A 16,303-nucleotide genomic window follows, 5' to 3' on the forward strand; every position below is an offset into this window, starting at 1 on the left:
TTTGGCATTTTGGCTGATAGGGTCTTTTGAAAGTCACGTGGGAAGTCTCCATCTTACTCCATCTTTTTCCCATCTGTCACCCCACTCCCAGGGAGCTAAGTACAAAATCAGGTTTTATGATGGTATTTTTGAGGTCTTGTCAGATGGTATCTAAAGGGTGACTTGACTCAGTGACTTGCCAAGACTGTTATTTGTGTCCCCCCCACCTCCCTAGATCTATAGCTTGCTAAAAGCCATAGCCTCTACAGATTGCTGGACGTGGGTTTTTTTTGCCCTCAGCCTCTTAACTAGATGAGGAGGTACCAGACCAGACATTGGCTTTAAGCAGAGATCTGATGGCCATATTCCTTCTTGCATGAGTTCTATTTAGCTCCCTATTACCCTGAGAACCACCATCAGCTTCCAACCCCAGAGCCTCCCAAACCTTAGGCTTTATGTTCTCATCAGTTTCTATCTCTGTTCAGTCTTTGGTCCAAGCAGCTGTTCATCTTGCTTTTATGTCTGGCTATGTATTTTTCCTTTTTTCCTTTTACATCATCTTTATCAATGTTATGAATTTAAACAAGAGAAGGTATATTGTGTGCTATCTCATCAGGAAGTCAATTCCATAACTTTTCACGAGTTGTCTTTGTCTAACAATATTCCAGCCCTGGCCTACCTCCAACCAAACTGTCCAAACTGCTTGGAACCACTTTCTTGTAAACTCTTTCTAGATGAATTATATCTATATCATGGACATTTTTCTGCTTTGCCTTTTAACAATATTGTAATTATTTTTCTTGATATCTGTCTTTTAAGGGCCTGAACTATGTTTTGGGTTTTTTGTTTGTTTGTTTCTTGTTTTCTGTTTGTTGGGGTTTTTCTGGTTTTATTTGTTTTGGGTGGGCAGCAAAGCAAAGTTTATTGAATGATAGTAAAGCAAAATTTTGAATGATAGTACAAAGCTCCCAAAGAGGGAGGGGATCTGAGAAGGTTGCTGCTGAACCATGTTTCATAATTACCTCTGTATTCCCCAGAATCTAGCACATTGTCTAGCACATAGTAGGTGCTCAATAAAAGTTTGCTTTTTAAAACTGAATGCAATGGTGCAAATGCCCCAAACAAATTCAAGAGAACCTTATTTTTAAATGCTTAGAGGCATATCTCAGAGAAATCATGGGTTCTGTTCCAGACCACCTGCAATAAACCGAATTTCACCATAAAGTTATTCAAGCGAATTTTTTGGTTTCCCAGAACATATAAAAGTTACGTTTACACTGAACTGTAGTCTTTTAAGTGTGCAATACCATTATGTCTAAAAAATAATGTATACAGCTTAATTTAAAAATACTATTGCTAAAAATGATAACCGTCATCTGAGCTTTCAGCAAGTTGTGATCACTGACCACTGATCACCATACCAAGTATAATAATAATGAAAATGTTTGAAATATCATAAGAATTACCAAATGTGACACAGAGACATGAAGAGAGCAAACACTGCTGGAGCCCATAGACTTGCTCCATGTGAGGTGGTCCCAAACCTTCAATTTGTAAAAAACATAATATCTGAGGTGCGATCTGTGAAGCATGATAAAATAAGGTGTGTCTGTATATGCAGGCTTTTAAAGCTTTTGTATTGCCTTATACTGGCTGATTATCAATTTAAATTAGAATGGAATTGGAGAAGACAGGTTCATGAGAATATTTCAGAGACCGTTAAATGGGACTTGTGTGACATTAGATATGGTGGAAGAAGAAGACACTAGAACTAATTACAAGATTTCCTTTTTTTTAAGATTTTATTTATTTATTCACAAGAGACACAGAGAGAGAAAGGCAAAGACATAGGCAGAGGGAAAAGCAGGCTCCCCAAGGGGAGCCCAATGTGGGACTCAATCCCAGGACCCTGGGATCACAACCTGAGCCAAAGGCAGATACTCAACCACTGAGCCACCCAGGTGCCCACAAGATTTCTAATTCAGTTGAGGAGACACTTGATGATAGTGTTATCCAAAACAACAAATACTGAGGAGAAAGCAAGTGTGCAGGAAGTAAGAGTTCATTCTAAGTTATGATGAGTTTGACAAACTTTTCATACTTCATATCCATGCATGAGATTAGTTTAAGGGTGTCATATTTATGATACATTTGAGAAAAGTCTCTGATCACAAAATTTCATCTGGAATGTAAATGGTGTAATATTTTGATAAAGTTATTGGAGATCATCCACAACAATTTAGGAAATGTAATAAATAAAAACATCTTGTGTAAAATTGTCATTCTCCCAGAGTTTGCATAATTTCTCTTGATGAGGCATATAACTGTTGAAGCATTTGCTTAATTGATAATTTGTGCATAATTTTCTAAACTTTGGAACATAATTATCATCACTTGTGTCTGAGTTAACACTGAAATGAAACACTTTAGTGAAATGTTTTAGACACTAACAAAGTTTTAAAGACAGCAAATAAGAAAGAAAAATTTTGATTAACATAAGAACAGTAGGTTTCTGTCAAGCTCCATACAACTTAGCATGTTTCAGGGTAAAATAAATTTGGACATAATCAGGGCATTAATCTAAAGCAATATTGAGTACAATTTTAATGAGTTAAACCAAAATCAGAAGATTTCAGTTTCAGGGTGCCTGGGTGGCTCAGTGGGTTAAGGGTCTGACTCTTGATTTTGGCTCAGGTCATGAGCTCAGGGTTGTAAGAGCAAGCCCTGCATCATACTCAGTGCTCAATGGGAAATCTGCTTGAGACTCTCTCTCTCTCCCTTACCCTCTGCCCCTCCCCCCACATGGGTGCACGAGAGAGAAAGAGAGAGAGTGTGTGTGCCTGTGAGCAGGATGGGTGGGGAGGGGTAGAGGGAGAGGGAGACAAGTAGACTTTCCACTGAGTGGGGAGCCCAAGGCAGGGCTTGATCTCAGGACCCTGAGATTACCACCTGAGCTGAAATCAAGAGTTGGTCACTTAATCAACTGAGCCACCCAGGCGCCCCAAATAAATTTTTTAAAAAAGAAAAGATTTTAGTTTTAATTCCAATTTTCCATTATTTGAATGTGGACAAGTCATTTACAATTTCCACACTTGTCTCCTTATCTTTCAAAAGGAATTATCATTCTGGATCCTTCTAATTCTGCCAGTTTGTTATTCAAATATCTTATTTCTATGCAACCCTCTTGCTTTTCAATTTCTCATTCATTAATACCCACCCTGCTTACCTCATAGGTCTTCTGAGAGTATTAAATGAAATAATGCATATAAAAAAGTTTTTGAAAAGCTAAAATGCTTTGCAAATGTAAGGGATGATGATGATAGAGAATTTTAAAATCATGATGAAATTGTGTTGAAATCAAACAAGACTCAATGGGCAACTAGCAGAACCTCACTTCCCAAATGTCAAAATGAAGCACAAAGCAGATATGATAAAAGAACGTTGCACTGCAAGAAACTTTATACATTACTCAGATTAAGAAGCTGAGTTCCAGAGAAAGGGTACCAAAATGTGTTCTGGTTACTACTGTTGCATAACACATCACCACAGGTTTACAGACTTAAAACAACAGCATTCATTTAACTTTGCATGGTTTCTGTGGGTCAGGATCTTGGGAAGGGCTCATCTGGGATGTTCTAGCTTGAGGTCTCTCGCAAGATTATGGTCAGATGGTGGCTGGTGCTGGAACAGCTGGACTGACCAAGTTTGGTTTCCTCATGTAATCTCAGCATCTCTTGATGTAGTCTCTCCATGTGGGCTGCTTTGGCCGATTCAGGGCAGTCAGATTGCTTACAGAGCTGCTATCTGCTTCAAGATAAAGTATTCCAGCAAATCAGGTGGGAGCTGCATCATCATTCGAGATCAAGCCTTAGAAGTCTTATGGTTGGTCTGTTAGTCAAAAGCCTACCTAGTTTGAATGGGACAGGACATGGACCCACCTCTTGATGGAAGTGTCAAGGTCACTAGGTTCATCTTTATCTAGGTCATGCACTGATCATATTCTGCTTTATTTTTTTAATTTATTCATGATAGAGAGAGAGAGAGAGGCAGAGACACAGGAGGAGGGAGAAGCAGGCTCCATGCCAGGAGCCCGACGTGGGACTCAATCCCGGGACTCCAGGATCTTGCCCTGGGCCAAAGGCAGGCGCTAAACCGCTGAGCCACCCAGGGATCCCCTCATATTCTGCTTTAAATCATTGATTTTGGGGGGCACCTTGATGGCTCAGTGGTTGAGCATCTGCCTTTGGCTCAGGTTAGGATCCTGGGGTCCTGGGATTGAGTCCCACACCAGGCTCCTCTGCCTATGTCTCTACCTCTCTCTCTATTTCTCATGAGTAGATAAATAGAATCTTTAAAAAAAAAAAATTTAACTGAGTCTAGTGTAAATTTAAAAATTGGGCACTCCATTGAGCTATCAGAAATTTTTAATTTAATGTTTGAAATAACTTGAACACATGAATCTTTTTTGATAGTAAATTTTATGATAGTAAATTTTATAAGTATTTCCAATGAAACTTTAACATCTGACTTGAAATGTGCTCTAAGAGTAACATATACACTGGATTTTCAAACACTTAGTAAATGTAACCTATGTCAGTGATTTCTTACATTGATTACATGCTAAATTGATGATATTTTAGATATATTGAGTTAAATTAAATGTATTATTAAAAGTATTTGCACGTTTGCTTTTACTTTTTCACTTGATCTTAGCCAAAAGGCCAAGAAGCAATTGTTTTTACTTTTTTAATGTGGTTATCAGAAACTTTTAAATTATGCGTGTGGCTTGCATTATATTTGTATTGGGTGGCACTGATCTAGAGAGAGGGAGATACCAAAGTAACCATGTATAAGGTATAAGTGATTTTTCATAACAAAGCTTTATAGAACTAGTTGATAGTTTAAATTACAGGCATATATTTGATAGGAAAACACAGAGAGATGGAAGAAAGGACGTCTTTCAGGCCCTAGATCTCACCACCTTGCTTAGGAAACTTCCTTGGTGGCTAGATTCCATCTGAATACTAAATTATAGCATGTGCATATTTTCTGATGTGTAAACTATAAAAAAAACTTCTCAACCTTCAAGTTCTAGTCTTCTTTGTTAAGATTTGATATCCAGGGATGCCTGAGTGGCTCAATGGTTGAACTTTTCTGCCTTTGGCTCAGGTCATGATCCCAGGGTCCTGGGATGGAGTCCCGCATTGGGATCCTCACAGGAGGCCTGCTTCTCCCTCTGCTTGTGTCTCTCCTCTCTCTCCGTGTCTCTGCCTCTCTCTCCGTGTCTCTCATGAATAAATAAATAAAATCTTTGAAAAAAAGATTTGGTATCCAATCTTACCATAAAATCTTACATTGGTTCTAGGGTGCCTGGATGGCTCAGTAGGTTAAGCATCTGCCTTCAGATCAGGTCCTGATCCCGGAGTTCTGGGATCTAGCCCCACGTCAGGCTCCCTGCTCATCAGGGAGTCTGCTTCTCCCTCTCTCTGCCCCCCTCCCTGTTGTGCTTGCTCTTTCTCTCTCAAATAAATAAAATCTTTTAAAAAAATTACATTGGTTTTAATTACAGCTGAATGAAACCCTAAAGATGCTCCATGTTACAGATGAGAAAACCAAGGCTAAGAATCTGCTCAATGTCACACAGTTACCTAGTGACAAAGCTGTGTCACTCTCTTGGTTTACATGGGCTTGGAGAATATGCCCACATAAATAAAATAATTTGTATACTTTGTTATTCTAAATCATTATATGTTTAATGATTATACATTTTGGACAAAACCTAAAATGTTCTCCTTCAATATTGTTGATCTCCAACTCCCACAGTCAAGAAAAGATGAAAAGATGCATTTAAATTTTTTGTCTATTTCCAAAACTTTCCCTTTCCCTTTTGTGTTTAACCTCAGTGAGTGGTAAGAAAGAGGATATTAATGGTATTGTTTATTTCACTTATATTCCTATAAAAACTTGCTATGGAAATAAGAATATCTCAACCAAATTCTAGACCAAAAAACCCTACAGAAAGCAGTCTACTTTAAAAGTAATTTTCCTTGGGCTCCCTGGGTGGCACAGTCAGTTGAGTGTCAGATTCTTGGTTTTGGCTCAGCACATGATCTCAGGGTCCTGGGATGGAGCCCTGCATCAGGCTCTTCACTCTGTGGGGGATCTGCAAGAGATTCTCTTTCTCCCTCTGCCCCTCCTGCTCATGCACTTTGTCTCTCTTTCTCTCTTTCTCAAATGAATAAATACATCTTTTTTCAAAAGTCCTTTTCCTTGTGAGAATTGTCTTCCTTTCATAAACTGAGCACTTATTTATGAGTACCTACCAAGAGCAAGACATTGTGTTAGATGTTATGGGACATGAACAAAGACTTGTATCCTCAGATCATGTTCACTTGATGAGTTTGCAATGGAGGTGCCACTGGAAGCAGAGCTGTATCTTGCAGTGCAGCAATTTCTGATTGCATCATAAATAGCTCCACATAAAAGCCTTCCATTGAATTGAATAAATAAGTCATTTTCAAGTTATAAAATTTAGTTGTAAAATATATGAACACATACTTTAACATTTTCAACATTTCCAATTTCCAACATCATAATTTTAATTTTTTTGATTAATCAGGAAAATTCATTTATGAATTTTGCAGATTTTCTGTCTGGGTCATATTTCATTACAAGCATCAGCAAGTAAATTGGTTTATTAGCACCAATGAATTCACTGGCTAAAAGGCTTTTGTATCTCGGCCTCATACCTACTAAGGTATTCAGAAATAGTCTGTATTAGTTAAGGACCAACCTGTGTTAGCCAAAGGAAGGAAAGGAAAAGGAAAGGGGGAAGTGGAGGGGGAGAAGGAAGGAGGGAACGAAGGGAAGCATGAAAAAGAGGTACCATTCACATTAGCCACAAAACTCATAAAATACCTAGAATTCACCATGAAGTAAGTCTTCTAAAAACAAAAGTGTAAATTTTATGGAAGGACAGAAAGAGGACCTAAACATATTATGTTTTCTAAAGGAATGATTGTATAAAGACAAAAATTCCCACAAGATAACTATCTAAAATTAATACAATCTCAAGCAAAACCCCAATGAAAATACATGTAGATGTTTAAAATACACAAAACCAATGTGGTGATTCCTTACAAATTAAACATAGAATTACCATATGACCCACCAATTCTACTTCTGCGTATGTACTCAGAGACACAGACATCCTTGCACAACAGTGTTCATAGCAGCACTAGTCACAATAACCAAAAGATGGATACAATGCAAGCGTCCATCAAGAGATGAATGGATAAACAAAATGTAAGCTATATATACAAAGGAATATTATTCAGGTTTACTTTTTTATAAAACTACTTTTTAAAAAAGATTTTATTTATTTGAGAGAGAAAGAACAAGTGTTGGGGAGGGGGGAGGGGCAAGAGGGACAGGGAGAGAAGCAGACTCCCCACTGAGCAGGAAGCCCAATGTGGGGGCTTGATCACAGGACCCTCAGTTCATGACCTGAGTTGAAGGCAGACACTTAACTGACTGAGCCACCCAGATGCTCCTATTACTTAGCATTAGAAATGAATGAAATTAGGGCACCTGACTGGCTCAGTTGGTAGAGCATGTGACTCCTGATCCTGGGGTTGTAAGTTTGAGTCCCACATCGGGTATAGAGATTACTTAAAAATAAATCTTAAAAAAAATAAAATAGAGGCACCTGGGTGTCTCAGTCAGTCAGGCATCTGCCTTCACCTTGGGTCGTGATCCCAGGGTCCTGGGATTGAGTCCCACATTGGGCTCCCTGCTCAGAGGGAAGCCTGCTTCTCACTCACCCTCTGCCTGCTACTCCCTTTCCCTCTGTCTGCCACTCTACCTACTTGTGTGCTCTTTCTCTCTCTAATAAATAAATAAAAATATTTAAAAAAATAAATAAAAATGAATGAAATCCTAATACATGCTACAACATAGTTGAACCTTGAGGACATTATGCTAAGTGAAATAAGCCAGACATAAGAGGACAAATAAGGGTTGCCTCAGTGGCTCAGTGGTTGAGCGTCTGCCTTCTGCTCAGGTCATGATCTGAGTCCAAGGATTGAGTCCTGCATCAGGCTCCCTGCGGGAACCCTGCTTCTCCCTCTGCCTGTGTCTCTCATGAATAAATAAATAAAATCTTAAAAAAAAAAAAAAGGCAAATAAGCTCCCACTTATATGAGGTCCCTAGAGCAGGCAAATTCAAGCAAATTCACAGGACAGAAAGTAGAATGGTGGTCCCTAGGGACTGGGGGAGGGGTAATATGGAATTATTATATAATGGGGACAGAGTTTCAGTTTGGGGTGACCGAAAAGTACTGGAGATGGAGAATACTGATGGATGGCCACCAAAGTGACTGTACTTATACTACTGAATTGTATACTTAAAAATAGTTAAAATAGTGATATTTCTTAGGCATATTTTGCCAGTTATAAATAAAAAAGTAAAAAAATGATAAAAATACACAAAACCAAAGGGCAAACTGCTTATAGATACACACACACCAACTTTAAGATGGCAGTTTATGATCTATATTTTACCTTAGACCATCTTAAGTGTTTTCTCCAATTTTGGTAAAAGTCTGTTTGTAAATATCCAGTAAAAGATCTGAAAGGAAACTTATCTTATTATGAATAATTATCTCTAAGTCAGGGAATGGGATAGTGAGAGGAGCTAAAGGGAGAATCCCAAAATCACAAATCCATATTATCACCCGTGCTTCTCACCAACCAGCTATAGATTCAAGATTCCAGCAAACTCTGTCCTGGGTTTGTTCAATTTGCTAGAACTGCTCACAGAACTCATAGAAACATGCTACTAACTAGATCAACAGTTTATTATGAAAGCCTGTAACTCAGGAACAGCCAGATGGAAGAGATGCAATGGGTAGGGTATGGGGAAAGTGGGAGGAGCTTCCAGGCCCTCTCCGGGGGGACCACTCTCTTCAAATCTCCATGTGCTCACCAACCCAGAAGCTCTTCCAATATTGCCCTTTTAGGGTTTTATGAAGCTTCATTACATAGTCATGGTTACTTAAATCATTGGCCATGGGTGATTATTTCAACCTCCAAAGCCTCTCCTCTCCCAGAGATGGGAGTGAGGGTGGGAGAAGTTGAAAACTCCAGCCTTCTAATCACAAGGTTGGTGCCCCTGGCAAACAACCCTCCTTAGGCTATCCAGGGGATTTCCACTGTTGCAGGTGTGTTTGAAAGGGGCTTGTTATATGAATAACAAAAGACACCCATTTTACCTTGACTACTCTTATTATTTAGGCAAATCCAAGGGTTTGTTTGTTTTTTAAGATTTTATTTATTTATTCATGAGAGACACACAGAGCGAGACAGAGACATAGACAGAGGGAGAAGCAGGCTCCCTGTGGGGAGCTGGATGCAGGACTCAATCCCAGGGCCTGAGCCAAAGGCAGACGCTCAACCACTGAGCCACCCAGACATCCCAAATCCAAGGGTTTTAAGAGCCCTGTGCCAGAAACAGGGATGAAGACCAAATATATCTTTCTTAATATAAATCACAATATCATAGTAAATTTGAAGTTTTCCTAATAAAAGTTTTTTTTTAAGGAAAGTCTAAATATAAAAAACAAAACTGTAAAAAAACTGTAAAAAAAAACTGTGACACACTGGAAGTAAATAAAAGACAGCATGCATTTAAATCTTGGTGTTGGAAAGTCTTCTTCAGGAAGACAAAAACCCAGAAGTTTTAAAAAAAGAATTTACAGATTTAAATTTTTCATATGGCAAAAGATACAAATAAACAAATTTAAAAAAAAAAAACAAGAATAACAGATTAAGAGAAAATATGTTAAACATCTACAACAGACAAAGGATTAAAAGCCTTCCTATTTTAAGAGTTCTTGAAGACTGTTAACAAAAGGGTAGGAAAAAATTGATGAGCAATATTAACTAATAATTCAGAAATAAAGATGTTTAAATGATCAATGCATCTATAAAATTGATGTAATTTGGCAATAACCAATGAAATAAAAATTAAAAGAACAACAAAGTGTCCTGTTTTCCCCATTAAATTAATGAAAATGAAAAAGATTGGTATACAAGATTGAAGACTTTATAGAGATACATGCTCTCATACACCATTGGTAGGAGCAAATGATACAGGCTTTTTGGAGGGCAATTTGGCAGTGAAAATTAAAATATAAAGTGTACATACCATTTGCCCCAGTAATTTTACATCTAGGAATTTATCATACTGAATCATATAAATGCACAAAAATGTATATATAAGGATTTTTCATTGCACCACTGTTGGTAATAGAAAATAATTGAAAATGTCCATAGGGGAGGGAAAAATCATTTCCCTCTACCCTTCTAGGTTCTTGGCTGAGACCCCTCTATAATAAAAAGACAGCATAGCAGTAGAAAACAAATTTAATTATGTATGTACATATAGAAGCCCCATAAAGATATGAGATTCAAAGAAGTGACCATAGCAGGAAGCTTTTATACCACTTAGACAAAGAAATAATAAACTTGTGAAGAATTGATAAGACAAAGGGGGTTGGGCTAGAGGCAGTAAAATGGTGAAGGAGAGCAAGGTTTGTTTGTACAGCCTTCTTGACCTTAAATTCCCTGTCTCCGGTGATAAGGATGCCTTCTGCCTTCCTGTTACAGGAAGGATACCTTTCACATGGGAGATTTATCTCCTGCTTTCAAGGGACAAAGGAGGGTTAGAGTGTTCTTGCACTGACTGTTTCTCAAGTACTTGTAATTTAGAATAACTGCAGGGGCCAAGGGCAGGCCACCCCAAAATGTACCACTTTGGCATCTTAATTATTATAAATAAAAGTTAAGAAACAACTAATGCAAAGAGAACGTTCTGTACCCTCTTTCCCCTCCCCCCAGCCCTTGTCTACAGAGAGCAAAAAATAGTTGTCCCATGTGAAAGGTGCCCTCTCTGTACCAGGAGGTAAAGAGACACCCTTATCACCAGAGAGAGGAAATTTAGAGCCCAGAAAGCTGTATAAACAACTCTTATTACTTTTTGCTAATTTACTACCAAACCCCTAATTCTGTTTAGAATTACCAATTGAGGCTCCCAAAGTTCAATTTTTTTTGTCCTGTCAATTTCTCACAGATTTATTGTCTGCCTAAAAGAAATAAAAATTGCCTACCTTGGCTATTTCTTTAGGCTTGGCTTTCATAATTGGGCCTCCATGCACAGGCAAGGAAACTTTGGTTCTTTTCTCCTATTAATCTGTCTCATGTCGATTTAATTCTTAAAGCAGCTGGAAATTCTCGAAGGGTAGAAAGAAAACTTTTTCCTTCCCTACATAACTGACATACCAAAGCAGCATATTTGGAGTTGATGTATTCTGTACCCCTACACATCTCAAATATCAATAAAGTTGGTAATGGTTAAATAATGTATGGTACATCCCTACTATGGAATACCACACAGCCTTTAAAAGAGGATGAGGACAACACAAACAGCCCTCCAAGATATATTGCCAAGTGAAAAAATTGCAGGCTAATATGTAGAGTGTAATTATATAAATATGGTACTCCTTAATTTCCCCAGCATTATTCCTTTATTATCCACCTTTAAACAAATAAATCTCTGCTACTACAACTCATTCTAGAGAATCATGGAGGATGCTTGAAAACAACTCAACTTGGAGCATGCTGCGTTGAATTCCCCACAGAAGTGTCTTTCTCAGAAATAAATGTCTAAAAATTGAAGTCTACTGGAGACATTTCTGACTTGAAGCATTTTTTATTTTTCTGAACACACCATCTTAACCCATATGTCTGTCTTTCTTGCCTGGCATTCCCATAGGCCCACTGACCTACAGTTTCATCTCTTCTGGAAGATGACTGCCTTATCTTTTTGTGGTACAAGAGCAATTTTAGGTATGTCGCAAGGCTTATGTTTTACTCTAGACTATCTTAAATATTCTTTTTAACTTTGGTAAAGATGTGTGTGTCTGTGTGTATGCATGGGTTGTGCATGCACACTTGTAAATGCCTGATAAGAAATCTGAAAGGGAACTCATCAATTTTCAGCAGTTACCTCTAAGTAAAGGAATAGGTTTGGTAGGCTACTGAAAGTGGGAATTTCACTTTTTACTCTATAAACTATATTATTAGATTTAAAATAAAATAAGCATGCCCTTGGGGTGCCTGGTGGCTCAGTCAGTTAAACATCTGGCTTCACCTCAGGTCACGATCACAGGGTCCTGAGATCGAGCCTCACATTGGGATCCCTGCTCAGGGAGGAGTCTGCTTCTCCCTCTCCCTCTGCCCCTCCCCCCACTCATGTGTGTGCTCTCTCTCTCTCAAATAAATAAAATCTTTAAAAAAAATAATAAACAGGGGCACCTGGGTGGCTCAATCTGTTGAGTGTCTGCCTTTGGCTGGGATCCCAGGGTCTTGGAATTGGGCTCTGCATCCAGTTCCCTGCTCAACAAGGAGTCTGCTTCTCCCTCTGTCTCTCCCTCTTCTTGTGTTTTTCTCTCTATCAAATAAACAAATAAAATCTTAAAAAAAAATAAAAATAAAGAATAAACATGCCCTTATTTAAATGAGATATAACATATAATATTTTATACTATGTTTACAATTTCAAGACAATTTAAATCAACCAAACAACTTGTCTGAGGTTTTCAGTAGGATCTAGGCTCTGCTACTTTTCAAGTTAGGCAAGTCTTCCTTGCAAAAGCCTTTGTTCTAGCGATGGACATCTCCATAGGATTGACTATACTACTTCAGATGAATGCTGTGAGTGACAAAATTCTTACTCAAAATGCTTATATGATAAGAGAGTTTATTATCCTACATAATAAAAAGTCTAGAGGTAGGCAGGCTCTGGGGCTGGTCAATAAAGAATCCTGATAGCACCATCAAAGACCCAAGTTCTTTCCACCTCATCACTCTCCCATCTTTAGGATGTTGGCTTTGCCCTCAGATTGCAGTCCCCCTTGGCTGCAAGATGGCTGCAGAGATCTGGATATTACAGCCAGAAATGACTATTCTGAGGAAGAAAAGGAAGTTGCTAGTACCACTGTCTCTTTCTTAGGAGCCAGGAAACCTTTCCCAGAAACCCCCTGGAGACTTCCCTTGCACATCATTTGCCAGAGTTCAGTAAGTTGCCCATACCTAAACTCGTCCTGGGCAAGAGGAATGGTTTAGATTTCTCAGAATCCGTTCACCTTACCACTCCAGAAACTGTGAATGGCAGCATATGAAGCATATGATTTTGTGGAGAGCAGTGGGTACCTGAATATCTGGGCTTCTACTGAGGAGTAGACAGGAGGGAGTAGAGGCAGGATGGGAACCTCACACTATCGGCTACAAAGGGCTGGGGCCTCTCAAGCTCATCCAGGTCCAAACTCTACTCCTTGCTTATCTTTCAGGCAGAATCTGATCATCTTCGGGCGTTTCTTGTTTCAGGGAATGGTAGCCTTAGCTACTCAGTTGCCCAACTCGGAAAACAGCAAGTCATCATCGTGCTGCTCCTTTCCCCTTCCCTCCTAATGTGTTAGAAAATCTTGTTAATTACACCTTCTAAATCACTCTTCGTTTTGTCTCTTCTTCTTTTATCCTGCAGCTGCCACTTTTTGCCCCATTCTGTCCTATCATTCACAGAAACCTTTTTACTAGTCTCTTTTTAAAACATATAGTCTTTCTAATTATAAAACTGTTACATACTTATTATATAAATTTCGGGGAAATCCGGAAAATAAAAAGCATCTGTAGTAACATTGCTCAGAGGTAATGACTGTGGATATTTTTGTGTATATCTTTCTTTGCTTTTATCCATTCACAAATTTACCTACATAAATAAATAGGTATTATTTTGTTTTCTAAATTGAGATTTGTATAGTATTTTTTATTAACAAAAGAGTATGAAATTTCTTCATATCAATAAATATTCTTCTAGGTTATCATTTTAAGAGTTGAATTATATTTTACCTTATGGAGGCTTCCTAATCTAGTTAAACAAATTCTTATTGCTAGATTAGATTTTCTCCAGTTTTGGGATCCCTGGGTGGCGCAGCGGTTTGGCGCCTGCCTTTGGCCCAGGGCGCGATCCTGGAGACCCGGGATCGAATCCCACGTCAGGCTCCCGGTGCATGGAGCCTGCTTCTCCCTCTGCCTGTGTCTCTGCCTCTCTCTCTCTCTGTGACTATCATAAATAAATAAAAAATTAAAAAAAAAAAGATTTTCTCCAGTTTTGATATTGTAAGTAATTCTTCCAATGAACATATTGGTGGGTAAATCTCTGCACACATTTGTGAGGATTTCCTTAGGACAAATAAATAAATTACCAGCAGGGAAATTGCTAGTTCAAAGCACATGTGCCTTTTTCCTCCATTCATTTTTATGATGAAATATTTTAGGCAATCCTAAAGTCTGCTGGATATGATGATAAATACCTAGGTACCCAGGATCCAGTTTGTCAGACTTTAACATTTTGCCATATTTGCTTCAGATCTATTTTCTTAATGAAATAAAATATTAAAACATACTGAAATGCCTTATCTAGCCCTCCCAGATCCTATTCTTCCCCTGAAGGAATCACTACCCTCAATTTGGTATTTCTGAGTCCCATACAGGTTTTTCACTTTTACTGTAAATATATATATTTATATATATATATATATATATCATAAGTGTATATATATATGCATATGCATGTGTGTAAAGGTATGTACATGCATACATAGTACATGGTACTGTTCTGTTTTAAACTGCACATTGCACATTTCTCCTGCAACTTGCTCTTTTTGTACAACATTATACTTTTGAGGCTTATCCAGGTTTAAACATGTAGCTCAAGTTCACTTGTTTTTTATGGCTGTTTGTATAGTGTTCATTATATGCCATGCCGTCAGATTTTCATGTCCTTGGTTCACATTATGTCTCCATTCTTTCACCATTATAAACAAATTGCAATAAATATCATTATAAACATCTTCTGGTGTACATAAGCAAGAGTTCCTACCTGGGGTGAAATTGCTGGGGCACAGGGTATGTACATCCTTAGCTTTATGGGGTATTGCCAAATTGGTCTCTAGAGCAGTCATATCACCTTCCCTGCCACCAGCATGGTGAGAGTTTCCATTGCTCTACATTCTCACCACTGTGTGGTTTGCCCGTTGTTCTCTCTCCCATCTCCAACTCCAGAAATGTAAGAAAGTGCCCATTTCTCTGAATCTTGTCACCATGGAATACTATCAGTTTCTCATCTTTCGAATTTTATAGGCCACAGAAAGAGGGATATGTTGATGACATTAAAATACATTTTGATTCTTTTTTTTCTTCATTATAAGAAGGGCTCAGGTTATTTTAGGAAACTGAAAGAATGTAGACGAGCTAAAAAAGAAAAGGATAATCACCCCCCTCACTCAAATATAATACTAAAGAATATCTGATGTTTATTGAATTCTTACTATACACCCAGGACTGCTTTAGATACCTAATATTTCCACAAATAGAATTCATAAATGACATCTAATATATATGATAGATATACATGATAAATATACATATGTGTGTATTTCACTTTCATGAAAAAGTACCCACTTTTTTATAAATTGGATTTTTTTTCACCTAATGAATAAGTCACAATCATTTTCTCATATTACCTGCATTCTGGACTGGAGGGTGTGAAAGACTTGCATATTCATATCCATCATATCCCCTAACTCCAGAAAGTGAGGGCCAGACTGAGGCCAGCAGCAAGTCCTAGGGAGCTGCCTGGCTGCTGGCTGAAGATAGCAGTGCAGATGAGTCAGCTGCACTAGGAAATGGAATTAACACAGAACAGCTCTGTGCTGGGGACTCAGGGAGGCCAACTCCCACTTCTGCCTTAGGGCCTGCTGCTGGGCACCCGCCCGGACTACCTGTCCATCAGACAACATAGCACGCAACTCCTTTTAGCTAACTCTCCTGTGCCCTCATCCCATGCTCCTTTAGGTTTTCTTACTACTACTGCCCTTTAGTGTAAACATATTACCTACATTCTCAGCCTCTTGTCTTCACTGTCCACCCTCAAAAACACCAAAGTCTCCTGATACTAATTGGGAGGAAGTTCCATATTCCGTTCTCTTCTGTGGCCTGGCCCATGTGTATACTTGAGGAGATGAACTGTATTTGGATTTGATCCAGTTTCCATGTCAGAAGAGAGTCGGCAATAGATGTATCACTGATCACCCACCTGCCACTTCTCCTGCCATGCTCTGTATGTTCTAGTAATTCTGAGGTGTTGTTTCCTCTCCTCCTGACACCATTTCATACCTTTGTGCCTTTGCATATACTTCTCTTT

This window comes from Vulpes vulpes, chromosome X, assembly GCF_048418805.1.
Source record: "Vulpes vulpes isolate BD-2025 chromosome X, VulVul3, whole genome shotgun sequence".
NCBI lineage: Eukaryota > Metazoa > Chordata > Mammalia > Carnivora > Canidae > Vulpes > Vulpes vulpes.